Here is a 20,101-nt window from a genome sequence, read left to right on the forward strand (position 1 = left end):
AAGACAGGGTGATGCACGTGCTGTTGAGGGTGATTTGCAGCGACACACGTGTGCAACGGGGTTTTGCTGGGCCTTGTCTTTGGAGAATTAGAACATCGGCCCTGAACAGCCAATGAAGCTTATCACGGATGCAGATGATTTCTCGGTGGGGAGTCATTCCCAACAGAGACCATCTGCCTGCAACTTTCCATATCACAACCGTTTCTCACAATTTCACCACCGTTACGCTCAATGTCACCACCGTTACTCTCAATGTCACCACCGTTACTCTCAATGTCACCACCGTAACGCTCAATGTCACCACCGCAACTCTCAATGTCACCACGGTAACTCAATGTCACCACCATTACGCTCAATGTCACCACCATAACTCTGTGTCATCACTGTAACATTCAATGTCACTACCATAGCAGGAGTTTGCTAGTGATGATACTGCTTGCTTGAACATGAATCACTTGAAAAGCAAATAACTGTTGTGCCCATTTTTCTCCTGTAATGCATATACTGTATGACATATCGCACACCTGTGAAGGCTTCTGAATGTATGCATATTGTCCAGTTAATTGGTGTTCTCTCATACCCTTACATTACTGTTCCTGACGGTAAAAGATGGCTGCTCATTGGGCAGAAATTAATGTGCGTGTCAAACACCTGTGTTTGGATGGGAGGCGGCCATGCTCCCGGTGTGTCTAAGACAGATGTTTCATGGGACTGTGGTGGCGGATGATTGATGCCTCGCAGTACGTCAGGTGGCAAAAATCCCAGACACATCAGGGTTTTTGGCTTTTGCGTCAGATTTTTTCCCCCCTTATTTTTTCCTATAATGTGGTTAGTGAAGGAGAGCGAATCTGGAGACAGACGGGGGATTGGCAGAAGCCAGAGAAGCCCGTCGATCAACAGACATGTATCACAAAACAATGCCGTTCGGAACACACAGAGGACGACAACAGCTGGTGCCAGATACCCTCTGAAGCACCTGACTGGTGTGATGCTATCTCCTTGGCAGAATTAGACTGCCTCAAGGAGCAATAATTACAACAAGCGATCTTAATCTCCGCCGTGGGAAGGTGGGCAGAGGAGAGGGGGGACTCATTCAGTGAAGAAAACCCCTACAATCATGTCACGTGGCTGAAGGCAAGACACCCACCCCCGTCCAACTACCTCTTCTTCCATATGGAAGTCACCTTGTAGATACCCTTGACTAGAACCCCATTGCAATTCCAGGGTTAAGTAACTTCTTCATTTAGCCTCGTCGTTGAGATAGCTAGACAGAGTAAAAGAGCGAGCTTCATGCTCTGTTTGTCGTCCCCCTTCGCAGCAGAGCTACTGAGACAAGTGAGTTCGACTGGAGAGAGAGAGGTGGGAACCCGGCCGGGACTCGTTTACTTTAGCCCCGTCTGCCCTAATCACCGACATTGAATTGCATTGTTTAAGCCAGGCAGATTGGGGCCCTGTTCAGAGGTTCATGAGGGGGAGGGGGGATAGGAGACAGACTCCCTGGTTCACCTGAGGTGCCCACCTCTATCTTTCCCCCTCTCTCCCTCTTTCTCTTTCTCTCTATATCTCCATGGGCCGCACTCTGCCACTTTGGATATGTCATGGTTAATAAGGATGACAAATTGGGACTGCTCCCCTCGGTCTCCAGTCGGTGTGGTGGCTTCGGAGTCTGCCCTTATACGCCCAGAGGAGGCCACACTCAGCACCGCTCACAAACAAAATGGAATTTAACAAGGCCTGAATCAGCCACAACGCCTCAGCAAATGGCTACTCAACCCGTCGCACCTGCCTCGCCAGCTGGATGTACATGTTGTTATAGTAGAGTGGTATTGTGTAGTGTAGTGCGAGGGAGGGAGGATATACGGTTTGTGAACAGAGACCAGGACACAGTTCCCTATTGGTTAAACTTACACCAGGGTAAGACTCCATATGATCTGCCTGGCTTATATTAACACTGGTTTAATCAGAATTCATTAATTCCTTCTCAAGCCATATTGTAAACCTTGTGTGTGATGATAAAACTCCCTTAAGCCTTCATCTTAATTGTTTTTTTCACTCTTTATTTGTTTTCCTGCTATTTATTCAAATACGACGTTGATCAACAGTGTGTGGTGTCCTCATATTTGTGCCATTCATGATGACCTTGGTTGGCATGTTGTGCCCTTGGCCACACAAGCTCAGTCTCCCCTAGCTTGAGAGAGAGGATTATCACATATGTTGTTGGATCTGAAAATGTTGCTCTGGCTGTTATTGTTTGTCACGGCATGACATTCAAATGTGTGCAGTAGTGTGCAGGAATGAATATAAACAACATGACATCAACAGAACCCCTGAACCCCACACCCACCCCCTACTTAACATTCAAGATAAGGACTACAGTGGTTGCCATTGGATTCCCACACAATAACATGATTCATCTTCCTAGTTGGAGCTCAATGGAGCTCTTTACATTATAGCCTAATGTATATCGTATGTTTGTGCCTTTCCTGCTCTAATAGGTCAAATCAATACTTTATTACTTTAGACCATGAATGAGCTATGGTGGCCAGAGACTGAAGTATCACATATCTTACTCTACAGTACTAACGAGGCTTTCAGTGCTGCGTACCAGTGTTTAATGTGTCTTTTATATTAGACGTGTGTCTTGGTGGCCTCTATGAGTTGTTTAATGGATGTATACACAAAATGTGCGGAATAATACATACTAATTAGCATTAGTCATTGTACATTGTGAAACAAATCTCTGTGGAACTCTTCTTCTTTTTGGGATTGCCCCCCCTGTGGTCACTGGCATTTAAGGATAAGGAACCAGGGGACTGAGGTTATTTTCCCATAGGGGTTGGAGATCCTTGGGGTCTGAGACAGTGAATAGCCAGAGTGGCTCTGTGGACCTGTGGCATTTCCACTGAGACAGGGTGTCTGTTTTGTTTGCCTGTCTTTGAGGACGAGGGAACAGAGACTAACCTTTAACTCAGCGGTGCCTGCTGCTAGGGGCTCTTCCAATGCTGCTTCTTCTTCTTTACACAGGAGTTGCACGCAGTCGAGATAGTTCAAAGCTGAGGAAGAGACAGACGGAGCATGTTAATGTGGAACAACAAAAAGTACGCAAAGTTGATAGAACTGAATTGAGACTAGTTACTGCAGGTCGGTTCCTGTTTTCAAGAGACATTTTAAACTAGCCCAGTCCGATACTTTGCTATTCTGTGTATCGATTCGTGGCATGTTGTGTTCTCGAGAGCAGTCATTTTATTTTAAGAGTACTTTATAAGCCAGGCGCCTACAAGACCAATAACATTTGCATTTCAATTCTTCTAGCCAATCAATGTGTACGGCAATGGGCTCAAATGGCGATATCCAGAACCAAGGCACGGTGAAGTGAACCAATGTCATTTCACCAAGTTGATTTTTCCATCAGCTCAGTTGTGTTTGTGTTTATGTTTGTGTTTGCGTGTGTGTGTGTGTGTGTGTGTGTGTGTGTGTGTGTGTGTGTGTGTGTGTGTGTGTGTGTGTGTGTGTGTGTGTGTGTGTGTGTGTGTGTGTGTGTGTGTGTGTGTGTGTAGTTAGGGTCACAGCAGGGGATTTTCAATACTACTTCAATGTCTCATTTCATTGTAAATAATGTTTGAAACGAAACGAATGTGATCGGTTGACTGTATTTTGGTTTTAAAATGTATCCAAAACCAATATCCAATAAACACCTGGATGGAGATTCACAGAATCACAGAATATATTACTTCAAAATGGATAAATAAAAAATGCAAATACGATCTGTCCTTGCAGCATACGTCTCAAGATTCTGCTGTGATGGAGAGCTATCTGCACCATCTTGACGGCGTGGGGATTTGGCGATGGAGTTTGTGATTCCCTATTCATTCCCCCATTACTATTGAGGAGCTATTTGCCGGGCCTTTAAAAGCTATTTCCTCCGGCTGGCACTGGCTGGTACACAAAGGCACAAGAATTCAGAGGCAATTTGTGTCTCGTTTCAGGAAACTAGGGGTATGTCGCACGTCCCTACCTCACATTTTAAAAGCCATTTGAACTTAACTTTTTTTAATCAAAATGCGTTTTTTGGCAGAAATGCTTTACAAACTTGTATGTCATCTGTAAATTCAAATAAAATTGTTAAATTACGACCCTAGTTGGTTTAGGCACGGAAAAATAATCAGAGTATCAATTAGAAAATTCTGGAGTTTGATTGCAAATAAATATGCAGACGGAGACGAAAAGAGAACACACAGAAGACTGTTGTATAAAACACCTGTCTCCGGATTACATCTTCAAACTAAGGGCAACCATGGCATCAATGACAGAGAAGCGTCCATCCATAGTCATAAAATAGTCTAGCTAGTTACATTTTCAGATATTACACGTTTCTAATTTTGTCAGAAAGTCGTTTTCATTTCAAGTTAAAGCGTACTGTTAGCTATATATAAACAACATGCCATCAAGAGATAAACAACATGCCATCATCCCCTACTTAACATTCAAGAGAAGGGTAAGTTGCCATTGAATTCCCACACGATAACATTATTCATCTCCCTACTTGGAGCTCAATGGAGCTCTTCCTGTTATAGCCTTATGTATTACCATAGATGTAGCCATAGATGTAAGCTCCTGCTATAGAACGAATCACGTGCACTTGTTAACATACCCATGAATTCCATTTTCCTAACCATTGGTGCCACTCTGTCAACAACAGTTGATATTAACCCCAGCACAGCCATCCTCAGTCAGGGTGACATACAGCACGCTAAGCACTTGGAAGGAGACAATGATATGGTGATGCTTGGTATAATACATGTGCATGAATGAAATCTCCACCACACTACTAACACAAACACGCACACATACACACACCCCATCACAAGTCATTCATCTCTTTAGTATGCGAGAGTGTGTACTTTTTCAATGTTATTTTTATTGTCACATACACCAGATAGGTGCAGTGTGTGTGTGTGTGTGTGTGTGTGTGTGTGTGTGTGTGTGTGTGTGTGTGTGTGTGTGTGTGTGTGTGTGTGTGTGTGTGTGTGTGTGTGTGTGTGTGTGTGTGTGTGTGTGTGTGTGTGTGTGTGTGTGTGTGTGTGTGTGTGTGCACTTGTTTGAGTGTCTATGCTACAGTAAGTAACTAGTGGGATTGCTTTGAACCTTGCCACACACATTAGATTTAGCACTGCCAACGTTTCCAGCTGTTCTCCCGTGTATATTACTCAATGTACACACAGAGCACAGTAGGGTTGTGACAAGTAATCACAGAACAATGGTTTCGAGCAAATCAATGGGCTCGCTACCACTTCCACCGCTCAGCTGGATGAGTGTGAAAATAACCACCATCGTAGGAACACAATGACGTTGTCGTTATGATATCCAAACCGCCGCTTTCGTCGAAATGAGCGTTGGCTTTCGTGACTCCTACAATTTGTCAGCTACAGTATCTGCAACAGCCAGCCACCCTTTGTGGTGCGTCACATAAGTCTTCCTTTTCCCGGCGTGGCGCCTGCTTTTCACCCGCCTCCCCTCATCTTTCTTTTCACCGTGTTATTCCTCCATCCTGCATTTCCACTTAGGGTATCCACCACTCTCCGTCTCCCTTTCTCCCTCCACCTCTCTGCTTGCCGGAACACGTGAGTCCATCTCCATCATCCTCACATCAGATGCCTCCTCTAGAACTCATCTGTATTCTGACCAGGTAGCTCTTTATCGCTTCTTCGCTTTTAACTTTTGAATGGGTCTCGGGCAGCAGCCGGTTGAATGATGCGATCCGTCTCGTTGCCCTGTGATGAATATAAGGGCCCATGCAGCCTTGGCCGGTTCCTGAGAGCTATGGTCTGCGATCACGACCAAGCCCAACCCTCAGCTCAGTGCGATGCCGAAGGGAGCGATTACATTTCCATCTCTTAGTATTCCCACGGGAGACAAAACATACATACAAGGTTTGTGTTCTGGTATATTTCCCTGGCTTGGGGTACAACATGAAGGAGACACGTGGTGGAAACCATCTGTAGATGTGTGTACTGGTTAAGGACCAGAGCTGGGGGGGGATGGGTTACAGGAGATATATTACCCCAGTAATCTACAGAGAGGGGAGAGCGGTAAAAACAAACATGACCTTGAGGACTTGGCTGTGCCAATCACCAGAGCCTTGCTCCCTTTGACAGGCACTGAGGCAGAAACCCAAAGCCCCAGATATGTCAGCTGGTGTAATAACCTGACCATTGGCTCATACCATCCCATCGTTTCTGAAGGGGGATCCAAGATGGAATACAATGTTAAAGCATCTCATGAGAAGTCATATTCGTTGGTCAAGAAAACGAGATGTTTGTGAAAATGTCATTATCAGATGGAGAAAACAATGAGGGTGTCACGCCATGATCTGTTTCACCTGTCCTTGTGCTTGCCCCCCCCCCCCCTCCAGGTGTCACCCATCTTCCCCATTATTCCCTGTGTATTTATACCTGTTTTTTCTGTCTGTCTGTTGCCAGTTTGGCTTGTTTGTTCAAGCCTACCAGCATTTTGTCTCAGCTTCTGGTTTTCCCTAGTCTCTCTTTCTCGTCCTCCTGGTTTTTGACCTTTGCCTGTCCTGACCCTGTACCCTGAGCCTGCCTGCCGTTCTGTGCCTTTGCTCCACCTCTGGATTACTGACCTCTGCCTGACCTGACCCTGAGCCTGCCTGCCTGCCGTCCTGTGCCTTGGCCTCTGCTCTGGATTATCGACCCTTGCCTGCCTTGACCTGTCGTTTGCCTGCCCCTGTGGTTACAATAAACATTGTTGCTTAACACAGTCTGCACTTGGGTCTTACGTTGATTCCTGATAGAGGGAAGAACCAACATATTTTCGCTCAGTTTTAATCATTTAGATTCTGATTTTACGATTTTACGAATATGAATCTAGCTTTTAGTATGTATTTTCATCATGCGTTGGGACACCATACAACGCCTCAACAAAACAGGCATATAAACATACACATCTCCTCTTTCCCCTTAAAGAAGGACAGGATACTGGTGTTCTCTGCCTCAGAGTCTACCCACTGAGATGATTGGTGTTGTTAGAAAGCCTGGAGTGTAAGGAACAGCCTTCCTGACAGCTAGAGAAGTCTCATCACACAAACACATTGGAGCACATTCTGTGAAACCAGGCAGTTCTGTGAAAAGCAGCAATGTCCAATCACTAGAACACTGGGGGAAATGGATTTCTATAGAGTGATACCTGTAGTGGGCTCTGTACTGTACTATAGATCGGAGAAGGTACTTAAGTATTTACTGTATAATTACAGTTGAAGTTGGAAGTTTACATACACCTTAGCAAAATACATTTAAACTCAGTTTTTCACAATTCCTGACATTTAATTATAGTAAAAATTCCCTGTCTTAGATCAGTTAGGATCACCACTTTATTTTAGGAATGTGAAATATCAGAATAATAGTAGAGAGAATGACTTATTTCAGCTTTTATTTCTTTCATCACATTCCCAGTGGGTCAGAAGTTTACATACACTCAATTAGTATTTGGTAGTATTGGCTTTAAATTGTTTAACTTGGGTCAAACGTTTTGGGTAGCCTTCCACAAGCTTCCCAAAATAAGTTGGGTGATTTTGGCCCATTCCTCCTGACAGAGCTCGTGTAACTGAGTCAGGTTTGTAGGCCTCCTTGCTCGCACACGCTTTTTCAGTTCTGCCCACACATTTTCTATGGGATTGAGGTCATGGCTTTGTGATGGCCACTCCAATACCTTGACTTTGTTGTCCTTAAGGCATTTTGCCACAACTTTGGAAGTATGCTTGGGGTCATTGTCCATTTGGAAGACCCATTTGCGACCACGCTTTAACTTCCTGACTGATGTCTTGAGATGTTGCTTCAATATATCCACATAATTTTCAGTCCTCATGATGCCATCTATTTTGTAAAGTGCACCAGTCCTTCCTGCAGCAAAGCACCCCCACAACATGATGGTGAAACTCCTATGCTTCATGGTTGGGATGGTGTTCTTCGGCTTGCAAGCCTCCCCCTTTTTACTACAAACATAATGATGGTCAATATGGCCAAACAGTTCTATTTTTGTTTCATCAGACCAGAGGACATTTCTCCAAAAAGTACGATCTTTGTCCCCATGTGCAGTTGCAAACCGTAGTCTGGCATTTTTTATGGCAGTTTTGGAACAGTGGCTTCTTCCTTGCTGAGTGGCCTTTCAGGTTATGTCGATATAGGACTCGTTTTACTGTGGATATAGATACTTTTGTACCTGTTTCCTCCAGCATCTTCACATGGTCCTTTGCTGTTGGTCTGGGATTGATTTGCACTTCTCGCACCAAAGTATGTTAATCTCTAGGAGACAGAAGTTGATGAAATGTTATTTAGCAGACGCTCTTATCCAGAGCGGCTTACAGTTAGAGCATTCATCTAATACAGTGGAGCTCTGAAACCTTCTATACGTTGAAGAACGAAGGCGGAACAACACTTTCTCCAGCATACTAATTCCCATCTGCTTTCTCTCATTTCAACCTTACACTCATAAAGACTGAGCACGTTGTCACACCTCCATACTTTTCCTTAACTATTTCAGGAGACGGAGACTGGACTGCCTGTCTGTCTGCCTTGCGCTGGCTGTTTGTAAGGGCTGTCAGCCACAAGCAATGTACGGTGTTCATTATGTTCTTTCGTTCCCCTCTTGTACTCTGTGTGTAGACACGAGGGTGAAATCGAGATGGAAATAAGAGCGCTACGAGGCTGAAGGAGACGCAGCGACGACGGAGGAACAGGTGACAAATGAAAGCCAGCGAGAAGGCTTTTGTTATTGTTTCGAATCTTGTCACTCTGAATAGTATTTTTTCATTTTTTTTTGTTGACAACTCTCTCAGTTCTCCCCGACTGAGTCTTATTCCCACCAACCTCCCTCGGCATGCCCACAAAGCTTGAATCATAAGTCTTGGGTGGAGACATGCCACCCCGTGTTAACAGGCTATTTCTGTGGATTAGCTATCCCGTTGTGACACATTTGCAATCCGCTCCGTCTGCTGGCTGATGGCGGCTCGTGGTGAGAGTAATTACAGTACAAACCCAGGCGATCAATTTAAATTGTAAACTCCCTGAACTCTGGCAGACATTTTTCTACACTTAAAAAATTAACTGTTTAGATTTTTTGGCTCGTGTCCTGCGGACATGTGCTGATACACATGTATTTTTCTCCCATGTTCCATGTCAAAGCACATGGAAACTATTCGAACAGCTGCCATCAATAGTGAATTCACAATATCTGGATATTTAAGAGCTTGTATTCCTTTACAATATTGTGATCAGCACTCTACAATGCGGTCATTTGTACTGAATAGTACTATAGGTCCACTTGAGTGGTTGTAAATATTTTAGTGGTCCTTGATCCGACACCACATACAGAAGCTCTTTATGTGTACACACAACCACAAACACAGCTCCAACGCTGTTCAGCCTCGTCTCCTTTAAAGAACAAGAAGGTAGCTAGCGATCACATCGTCCCTAAGGTAGACCCTTATCCCTGTGACAGTGAGTGTGGCTGTGCTCCGTCCTCTATAGACACTGCCCTCTGAGCAAACAAGATTACTGTGATGAAGACGAGCTGCCGTGTTTAATCCCTGTCTCAAGGTACTTTGGGGGTGACTCACTCTCTCTGACAACAACAAAACTTTGGAGACAGAGCGTTTAGTAGGGATGCAGCCCTCAGATACCCGCTGCAATCGCAACAACGCCCTGATCAAAAGATTCCCTGTAAGCGCAGTCGTTTTCCCAAATACAAAGGACTGTGGCTTTTCGAATTGGTCTGTGAAAATGATTGATTGTAAGTGTTTTAATAAGATAAGGGTAGAGAGGTTAGTCATTTTCCATTGAGGGTGCTGAAATACACCTTGACATCTGAGTTAACAAAGCTAACAAAGACAAAAGCTTCCTTCTGTTGGTTCACAGAGTAACTGGCTGTCACATAGAGCTCCATCTCTAACCTGCCTGTGGACCATAGTAAGCAGAGAGCAAGGGGAGGGGAGGTGGGTATGGATGGGGTCCACCAGCTGGCAGCGGAGGGGAAATTGTTCCTGGGCTGCAGGACTCTGGCTGTTATTTCCTTATTCATCCTCCAGTGGTCCAAGCCAGGGCTCGATGGGAACACAGTCATTTAACAATACAGCCCTCCTGTTTCCCATGGTCTGGCAGTCATCTGCTCATACACCGTGGGATGGCTCGGTCCGGCGCACATTTTGTCATTGCAGGTCTCTAGGTCCAGCTTAATCAGCCCTGTCCAGAGATAGGTCCTGTTAGGGCACCGATGACCATGATGGAGGTTGACAGGTGTCGTGTCTGATATACGAGTGCCATAGGAGTGTGGGGGGGGAGAGAGAGAGAGAGAGAGAGAGAGAGAGAGAGAGAGAGAGAGAGAGAGAGAGAGAGAGAGAGAGAGAGAGAGAGAGAGAGAGAGAGAGAGAGAGAGAGAGAGAGAGAGAGAGAGAGAGAGCAGTACGCCTGGCTGACAGAGGGCCATTTGAGCGTGGGCTCCTCCATCTTTTCCAAGGATGGCTGATTTCTATTTCTTCCTCTCCCCCCACTACTGTGGCCAAGGTAAAGTGATTGTTATTCTCTCACAGGCCAGAGGCTTTCTTACAGCATCCAGGCTGCCCCCTGGGGCAGGAAAGCATGGTGGATCTCTAAGAGCGATGGATGCCACTGAGAGAGAGGGGGGAGACAAAAGCAGGGAGAACGAAGGGGGGGGGGGGGGATTCCCTCAGTCGTGACTGCATTGCTTCACACAAAACTTCCTCTGACTGCTCTGACATTAGTTGTGAAACACAACTTCGAAATGCCTGGGCTTGAAGTCTGAGACAGAGATGACCAACTCTCTCTCTCATAATCATGTTTTATGGAAACTATGTAAATTATGTGCTATTATGAGTAAGGCTTCTTTAACAATTATTCTCCCCCAAGTTATCTTTACTGGTCATTATCCATGGGTGTGGAGAGAAAAGGTCTTGGCTCGGTAGTCCAATTTCACAGTAAATTCTGTATCCGTGTGACGGTACACTAGTGAAGGAACTCTGAGCGGGCATTAACCGTAATGGAATTCAACGATAACACCTAATGCATAATGTGTCAAATGCTTTCCACGTTCAATTTGTTGGAGATCACATTGGACTACCGGTGGAAAATCATTGAGGCCTCTCAGAACAAATTCATGGACCGTCGTATCTGGGCAAAGAGTCCACGTGTGTTTGAGGGGTAAGTTAACTTGTATTGGTCTGCATTGATCTTTCCGGAGGAGAATGGGTTGTTTTACAGAGTCAAGACAGACACTCTCTGACCCAATCGGGTTTTGGAAGGATGGGTCTTCGATTGGGCTGATTTCTCTGGTGGCGTTCTCATTCGAAGGCAGGAACATAGACACACAGGTGTGGTCAGGAATACAGGAGAAACAGACCAATGTTGCTCTCTAGAATAACCTGTTTACCATGGTGCTGTAATCCCAAAGCTTTTAACAACAAACCTTCTGGACGTGACCAACTAACCACAGTACGCACAAGGTGTGTGTGTGTGTGTGTGTGCGTGCGTGCGTGTGTGTGCGTGCGTGTGTTTGTCTGTGTGTGTGTGTGTGTGTGTGTGTGTGTGTGTGTGTGTGTGTGTGTGTGTGTGTGTGTGTGTGTGTGTGTGTGTGTGTGTGTGTGTGTGTGTGTGTGTGTGTGTGTGTGTGTGTGTGTGTGTGTGTGCGTGTGTGCGTGCGTGCGTGCGTGCGCGCATCTGTGTGTGTGTGCGCGCATCTGTGTGTGTTTGCCTGCTCTCTCAGCCAAACTAAACCGATGGGAAATCATCTAGGAGGACGGAATTAACTCTATCCTGAGTTTTGGCAGTGGGGAGCAGAGCAGCAGGTCCATAATGAACAGCTGAGACGGACAGTGAGGAGAGTCTGCTGCTGCTGCTGTGTGCCGGCCCTCCTCCACTCATTAAACCTCCTGGGAGTGTGCACTGTGAACTGCATGTGAGTGGTCCACTGGAGGATCCACTGCGCTCCCCTCCACAGGGCAGTGGCAGAACAGCTGCCTGTGTGCATCACGGGAACAAACCTGAAGCTGTGTTTACATACTGTGTGTAGGCTTTGTGTATGTAGTTCCATATGTGTCAAGGACAGGCGATTAAAATGGGGACATAAGGGGTCTCCATGGCGACAGTTGGGGTGGAGCCAATGGCACCTGGGGAATGCAGAGTGTGCATGGTAGTTTAGTATCTGACCCCTGACTAGAGAAGAGAGACCGTTGTAACGGTTAAATCATACATCACGATGACAGATGTATCGCATCAGGGTCTGTCAACCATGGATGATTTGCATATCTGGATGACTACCTGAGTGAACCTTTTCCCTGTAATAGAAGAGAACAGAAGGAAACAGTGGAACCTACGTGCAGACGTCTCATGAGTCTTGTTTTTAGCTCTATTTGACCTAGATTCGTTTTGAGATGAACACCATTCAATGCAGTACCAACACAAGCCTGAGTTATTGATGAAATCTACAGCTTGAACCATAACCAATTATGCAAGCCCTTACATGTCGGAGTAACAGGGTGACGCAACCTGGCTTCATCAACACTGTATTAATAGTAGATGCATAGCATGCTGAGATGGTGGCCACATGAGAATACACACAGATCCAGTCTTTTGTTACAGCTCCATCTTCTCTCTCTGTTGATTATCAAGAGCCATTTACTTCCATATCCCTCCATTTCAGTCTACAGGTCTCCATTTTGACTGTAATAGCCGCTGTGATTATGTTACATGGCAACAGCATTGGGATAGTTATCAAAGTGCACTTTCCTGGCACTGTCTTTCATCAGAGGCCAATTTACAATACCGAGGGCACAAAATGGATGCCGGCACATTACTGTGACTTTACAAAGTCCCTCAGATCGCTGCCCGTCCGTCCGTCCGTCCGTCTCTCTCTCCCTCTCTCTCTCTCCCCCTTTCCCTCTCCCCCCCCCCCCCCCCCCTCTCTCTCTCTCTCTCTCACACACACACTTATCCACAGTGCCTCTTACCCCTGGATGATCAAAGCTGGCCTTGTCCCTGTAAAAGCCTCTGCTCTTCGGGCCTGGGGGGGTCAATAACTCTCTCCCCTCTACTCTGGCCTCTTTGTGCACCAGGCCTAGACTTTCATGTGCTCCCTCGGGCCTCCTGTTATTACCCAGAGTGGGTGCCCCAACAGATGCCTGCATTCTCTTTTCATCTTTAAATGCAGATTAAAAGCGGTGGGGGGGGGGCTACTGCTTGGATCAGGATGAAAACGTCCACTATGTTCTGTGGAGTTAAAGGAGAGACAGAGGGTACTCACAACCAAATAGTACATGGTTAGTCAGCTGGGGTAAACAAAATGGAGATTGAGGTCAGGGTTCGGAGTGGGCCCATCTGAGAGAGAAACGGGACACAGTGGTGTCAAGCTGTCACCCACTTCCAGCACCACTCCGGCAGGACATGAGTTTTTTTTGTGCTTATCTTTGCTGTTCCTCTGTGAGAAGCCCTTTACAGCTTGTTTAGAGCCTGACTAAGCTTCCAAGCGACTGTGACAGAGTACTTGGAGGCCCACCCTCGCCTTTGTAAACAGTGCTGAATCTTTGGTTTGGTATAACTCATAAAACTCACTCTAAACTTTGTTACTGCCATTCGACACAATACATTGTGTATATTTATCCAAGATGGCTGCCAAACCATGTATAATGAAACCTCACTCTTAATGGTTTCAACCCATTCCAATTCCACAGGCTGCCCACTGTCATCAGCCTTGTTTATTGTGTCAGACTGTCAGCCATTACAGTCGGGCTGACTCGGATCTACTCTCCTCTACATTCTGTGGTGCTCTGTGTGTGTTGTGTCCATCTGCCCCGCGTCTCTGAGGAGAGAGGCAGATAAACAGGGCGGAGGATGATGAGGTAACGCCAGCCATATGGTAATCATACCGCAGCCGTCAGCAAAACTGACGACACTAAGAGGAGCTGACATTTCAATGTGCTACATTTCACTCTTCAGTGAGCGGAGGGTGACATGGGGGTTATGCTAGCTCCCAACACATTTTTAGAGCACATTCTAAAAATGGCTTATCTGCCTATGTCTGTGTTGTTGTGCGAGGTTTAATAAAAAACAACCCCAAAAGCTGATAGAGCTCAACGATGCATGCTCCTCTTTCACAATTCTCAGATCTACTGGAGACAGAATGATTCTCCATCCTTGGGAGAACTACTCTGTCTTCCTTTAGTCTCCTCGTCTTTAAAGTCTAGGCTGCTGTACTTATTCTCGGAGGTGTGAAAGCCCGTGACGTGGTTATCAGAAATAACCGCACATTCTGGGGAAGCTCTGTGGTTTCTTAGCAACTCTACTGCAAACCTATTCTCTATGCAATGCTAATAGACATTCAACACTCACCTAATACAGAGTAAACGGGCGAATGACATCAACGAGGAGCAGAGTGTGATAAACTAAGTAGAAAATAAAAACTAAAACCGATACAGGATGTAACAGAGTATATTTAAGCAATAAGGCCTGAGAGGGTGTGGTATATGGCCAATAGACCCCGGCTAAGGGCTGTTCCTATGTACGACGCAACGCAGAGTGCCTGGATAAAGCCCTTAGCCGTGGTATATTGGCCACATACCACAAACCCCCAAGGTGCCTTATTGCTATTTTAAACTGATTCCCAATGTAATTAGAACAGCCAATCAGCATTCAGGGCTTCAACCACCCAGTTTATAACTCACTTTCACTCACCCCCTGAGATTATGGATAATCCTAATTACAAGCAATCTGAGGCTCAAATCTGCCACCTTATGTTTGCCATCAGAGAGCACAAGTCCGACATAAAGAGGAAGGCCATAGTGAAGTACTATGACAGAAAGGGTTGCCAATGACCTCTATCTTGCATTACAGTAAGTCACATGTTAAATTGCAGTAGCATGTGGCATCCGGTTACCAAAATAGCATGCAGGTTACACTCCTACAGTACGCAGTCAGTAAGATCCCAATGGACAAAGGGAGTATCCGTGTTGCGTCATTCTGAGAAGGCATGGAGTGGGGAGATCGAGTGGGGGCAATTCCAAGGAAGAAGGACAGATGCCTCGAACAACTCTGCATTGTGAACATTGACTCATTATTAGTGGTTCCACCGAACATGCAAAGGCATGTTTAAATGAATAACCAATTCAAGCTCTTACAAGCCCACAATGGTTTCCTTCACATCTGGCACCCACTGGGTTGGTAACTGTGCCATGTCCGACATCATCGTGACCACCGCTATTGTGACTCATTGGAGAGGAAAAGGGACAGCACCGGTGTGTCTTTGTGTGGAGGGGAGTGCCCTGATACAATGGCTGGCTACAAAACCCCTCACTGTGTGCACAGGCCTCAATAGGATATTCCCCTGAGAAATCACTTCTGTTTTTCATAACTTTTGACTCAGAGAGCGGTGCAAAATTAACACTGTTACTTCAGAGCTGAGACATTTTTCACTTCCTGAATCTTTTCATTAACAGAAAAAGATGCAATCTTCTTTTCAGTTTACACTCTCTTTCTCCCTAGCAGGTGTTCTGGGCTGGTTTCTGTTCCTCTCCTGCCCCACACACCTCTGCAGCGGGGAGGGGCGGAGGTCCGCCCAGAAGTCGGGGGGACGGCTGATGAAACGACGCCGGCAGACGGCTCGCCAGTGTTTAAACACAACAAACAGACACCCAGAATTATGCTCCCATGTTCAATTTACAGCCCACTGTGAGCCAGCACGGAATTAAATAAGCATCTGGGTGTTTTGGCTTCGGGCTGCTCTGCTGTCCGTGGGCTGAGAAATCTCTCTCCCTCTTCCTCTGTGAAGCAGGAGCTGGAGCAGAGCAATGATGCAGCCCCCAGTCTGTAGAGTCTGCAGGGACCCATTCAACTCACAATTAGCAGACCTACTCCTCCTATTCCTCTGTGAACAAGACTTCATTGGAGTTGGGACATTGTGTGATGGTTTGGTGCTGGTTTTTCACTGGCCTTTGCCATTCATATATGGATGGTAGTTATCGGAAGTTATACAATGGGTTGGTCTAATTCTGAATGCTGATTGGTTAAAACCGCATTCCATCCGGTGTCTATTCCACAAGTTACCACCGGCTAAATCTATGACATTAAAATGTCTATTTACTCTGTTCCATCTGACTGCACAATCCGCTGTCTCATCCGCCCAGCCAGACAATTTATGAACTTGATCTCCACTACAAAAAGTATCTAGACATTATCTCACATTTCTCTTAGACTAACATTTTGTTTTCACCACGGAGATTTGTATAAACCTTACTGTCTGTCTCTCTTACATTTGCAACATTGTTTCAATATTCAAATTCGATCTCCAGCTATCGCATAGTAATGAACGTGTCGGGAGTCGGGATGAGACAGACAGACAGGCAGATTTTCTCAGCCAGTCGAAATCATGAATCAGCATAATTTTATGGATATATATACACAGAAATATCAATAGAAAACAGGTCAAACGAAATGAAGTGCTGCCTTTCCAGGTTCCATTTGAAGTGATTGCTATTAGCTGTGCTGTTGGCTAGCTCGTCTGAACAACACTGTCCTGATGAGAGAGCACATTTTCTATGCCAGGTGAAATCGTGACTTATTAGCTCATTGTTTTGAATGTATCCAAGTAGATGTCACTAGAAAGCAGCTTAAACAAATGCAAATGCAGCTAATTTGTTGTTATTCTGGCTGTACTGTTTGACGTGACTGTAAGTTAGCCGTAGTTGGCTAGCTAGCAAGCAAGGGATAAGAACGTTGCCAGCCAGTATGGCAATGGGACATTTAGAACAAATTACTGGGTTGCATCCATAGAAACAGAACAAAAAGACTGAACGACTGGGTCTCGTCTCTGGCAACCAAACTGATAGAACGAACGACCAGCCGGCTTGGGTATCAACCCTAGATTTGTGTCGTGACTATATCTTGGGGAAGGATGAAATAGTATAAATAAATTCAAAAAAATAACTTTTTTTATGAAAATATGTCAATCATATTTTTATATTTTGCTAACCCGTTGTATAAAAGTGATAATACCCTCGAAGCTGGTTTATATAGGATATATTGGCACGGCACCCAAACACTAGCTTCTCTGGCATTATCACTGAAATGGTGGCTGTCACAATAGAGTCTGGATAACCTAAAGAAGCTTTCTCTCCTCATCTCTTCTCTGGAGATAAAGGAAATGAGAAACGAAGAGGAAACCATTTTTGACTATTGTGGTGCCTTTACAGAAAGGACATTAAAATCCATGTTTTTACATTTAGCAGATGCTCTTATCCAGAGCGACTTACAGCAGCAAATAGAGTTACAGTAAGTGCCTTGCTCAAGTGCACAGATAGATTTTTCACCTAGTCGGCACAGAGATTCAAACCAGCAACCTTTCAGTTACTGGCCCAACGCTCTTAACCACTAGGCTACCTGCCGACATAATGTTGCTCTCCCACTAATCTCGCTCCCAGAAACCTCCGCCCAAATGCGCGCAAAACACCAGTCTCAACGTCAACAGTGAAGAAGCGACTCCGGGATGCTGGCTTTCTAGGCAGAGTTGCAAAGAATAAGCCATATCTCAGACTGACCAATAAAAATAAAAGATTAAGATGGGCAAAAGAACACAGACACTGGACAGAGGAACTCTGCCTAGAAGGCCAGCATCCCGGAGTCGCCTCTTCACTGTTGACGTTGAGAATGGTGTTTTGCGGGTACTATTTAATGAAGCTGCCAGTTGAGGACTTGTGAGGCGTCTGTTTCTCAAACTAGACACTCTAATGTACCTGTCCTCTTGCTCAGTTGTGCACCGGAGCCTCCCATGCCTCTTTCTATTCTGGTTAGAGCCAATTTGCGCTGTTCTGTGAAGGGAGTAGTACACAGGGTTATACGAGATGTTCAGTTACTTGGCAATTTCTCGCATGGAATAGCCTTCATTTCTCAGAACAAGAATAGACTGATGAGTTTCAGAACAAAGTTCTTTGTTTCTGGCCATTTTGAGCCTGTAATCAAACCCACAAATGCTGATTCTCCAGATGCTCAACTAGTCTAAAGAAGGCCAGTTTTGTTGCTTCTTTAATCAGAACAGTTTTCAGCTGTGCTAACATAATTGCAAAAGGGTTTTCTAATGATCAATTAGCCTTTTAAAATAATAAACTTGGATTAGCTAACTCAACGTGCCATTGGAACACAGGAGGTATGGTTGCTGATGATGGGCCTCTGTACGCCTATGTGGATATTCCATAAAGAAAATCAGCCGTTTCCAGCTACAATAGTCATTTACAACATTAACAATGTCTAAACTGTGTTTCTGATCAAATTGATTTTAATGGACAAAAAAATAAGCTTTTCTTTCAAAAACAAGGACATTTCTAAGTGACCCCAAACTTTTGAACGGTAGTATATTTAATATATACAGTATATGTTTTGTGAATAATATATATTTAAAAAAGAAATAATAATTTGCTGCCTCTTGGCCCCCCCACAGGCCTGGGCCCAGGAGTTTCAGGCCCGGTAAACCCCTACAGAACATTAATCTGGCCCTGCCTGGAGATGAGTTTACTCTCCCACAAACTCATATGACTGACAGCGCCCAAATGTATAATGTGTTCCTAAAAACACAAAAGTAGATTCAACCTTCATTCTGAGAGAATGGATATGGAGCTGTATCCCAAAGGAGCCCAAGAAAGCACATTAAACATAGAACATTATATTAATGTGTGAAAAAACACTAAAAGGACTACCTCTTAAAACCACTACGGACTCCATTAGCCTAGCAGGCTCTCACAGAGGCAGAGTGAGATTAAGTTATGGAGGTTTATTTTGTGCAGTGAGTTGCATATGAAATTGGCAACACACCATCACACCGTTGAAAACCCATAGCTGTGTCAGAGGTTAAAAGCATTGTTTCACCGTCACCTACAGCAAGTTCTGATTAGCTATGTCGATGCATCCACGAGTTGGCCCCTGAGCTCTTTGCTGATTGCAAAGTCTGAAGTGGAAGAGGCATTATCATTGTGATTGAGTCTGTTTAAATATTTCCCAGACAGATTAAGTTTGCTAAACACACAATTCAGCGTAATTAACCAAACCATCAGCGCGTGTCGTTATGAGTCTAAAGTAGTTGCGCTGTGGTGGCTTAAACCAGGCCGTCCATTGGGATTACCTGTTTAAAGCCCCCTGCAGGCCGAGATTGATGAAGTAAAATGTTTGTTTACTTGAACTTTGGACGAGTAAAAGCACACTCTCCTGAATCGTGACGATAATGAAAGAAAAGAGAGAGGGAATGAGGAAAGGAGGCAATTCCAAGATAGCAACCAGTATTTTGCCAGAATAAATCAATCTTGGACTCCAAACGGTGACATTTAGGCTCAATGGGCTGTTTTGACTGAGGACCTCTCTTCAGCTTGTTATCATCACTATTGATTTCCTGGAGAAGAGGGAGAGAATGAATGGAGGAAGCCATTATTACACACAGGAAGAGAGGGATAAGAAAGAGAAGAGAAGAAAGTCCCAGACAGACATTGTGTGTCTGACAGTGTTGTGGAGCTGCATAGTCTGTTTGTTCCCCCGTAGTGAATGTGGACCCACTTGTAGTCAGTGGGCCTAATCCTGGGGAGAAAACACCACAACACTCCCTGAAAAGTGTGGAAAGAGGGACTAAGGCTGCATATCCCCCTGTCACACACACACACAAAGATTTCCCCATCCCACAAATAGAGCTATTTCAAACTCCCTCCTAATGTGATCTATAACATTTTCAACAAACCAAATGTTACTTAGCATTAGTAGATCTACGGAGCTGCTTTGGGCACAACGAGGCATCCGGATGAATCACCTCTGGCTGATGACAGAACAGTTTAAGAAACCTGCCCCAGATATTTGACATAGTTCTCACTTTGATCCCACTAATACGATCCTCAATTTGATCCCACTGATAGGATCCTCAGTGACATTTGTTTCTCTTCATAACGCTGCCACCTTGCATGAAATGATTTGCTTAATGCGAGCGACTGCTCTCTCTCTCTCTCTCTCTCTCTTGCTGGCTCTTTCGCTCTCCTGCTGTTTTTAGGAGATTGAAG

The 20,101-nt window shown here is 45.0% G+C and overlaps 1 protein-coding gene across 3 annotated transcripts in view; it reads right to left on the reverse strand.

Moving 5' to 3' along the window:
- The window catches only part of LOC139533941 (synaptotagmin-1-like), a 214,524-nt gene that overhangs the window by 112,164 nt on the left and 82,259 nt on the right, over positions 1-20,101 (reverse strand). For all 3 annotated transcript variants that reach the window (XM_071332471.1, XM_071332469.1, XM_071332470.1), the window contains exon 3: positions 2,962-3,053. The gene's annotated coding sequence lies outside the window, so the exon portion shown is untranslated. The remainder of the gene's footprint in view (positions 1-2,961; positions 3,054-20,101) is intronic.

Source organism: Salvelinus alpinus, chromosome 11 (genome assembly GCF_045679555.1).
Source record: "Salvelinus alpinus chromosome 11, SLU_Salpinus.1, whole genome shotgun sequence".
Classification (NCBI taxonomy): Eukaryota; Metazoa; Chordata; class Actinopteri; order Salmoniformes; family Salmonidae; genus Salvelinus; species Salvelinus alpinus.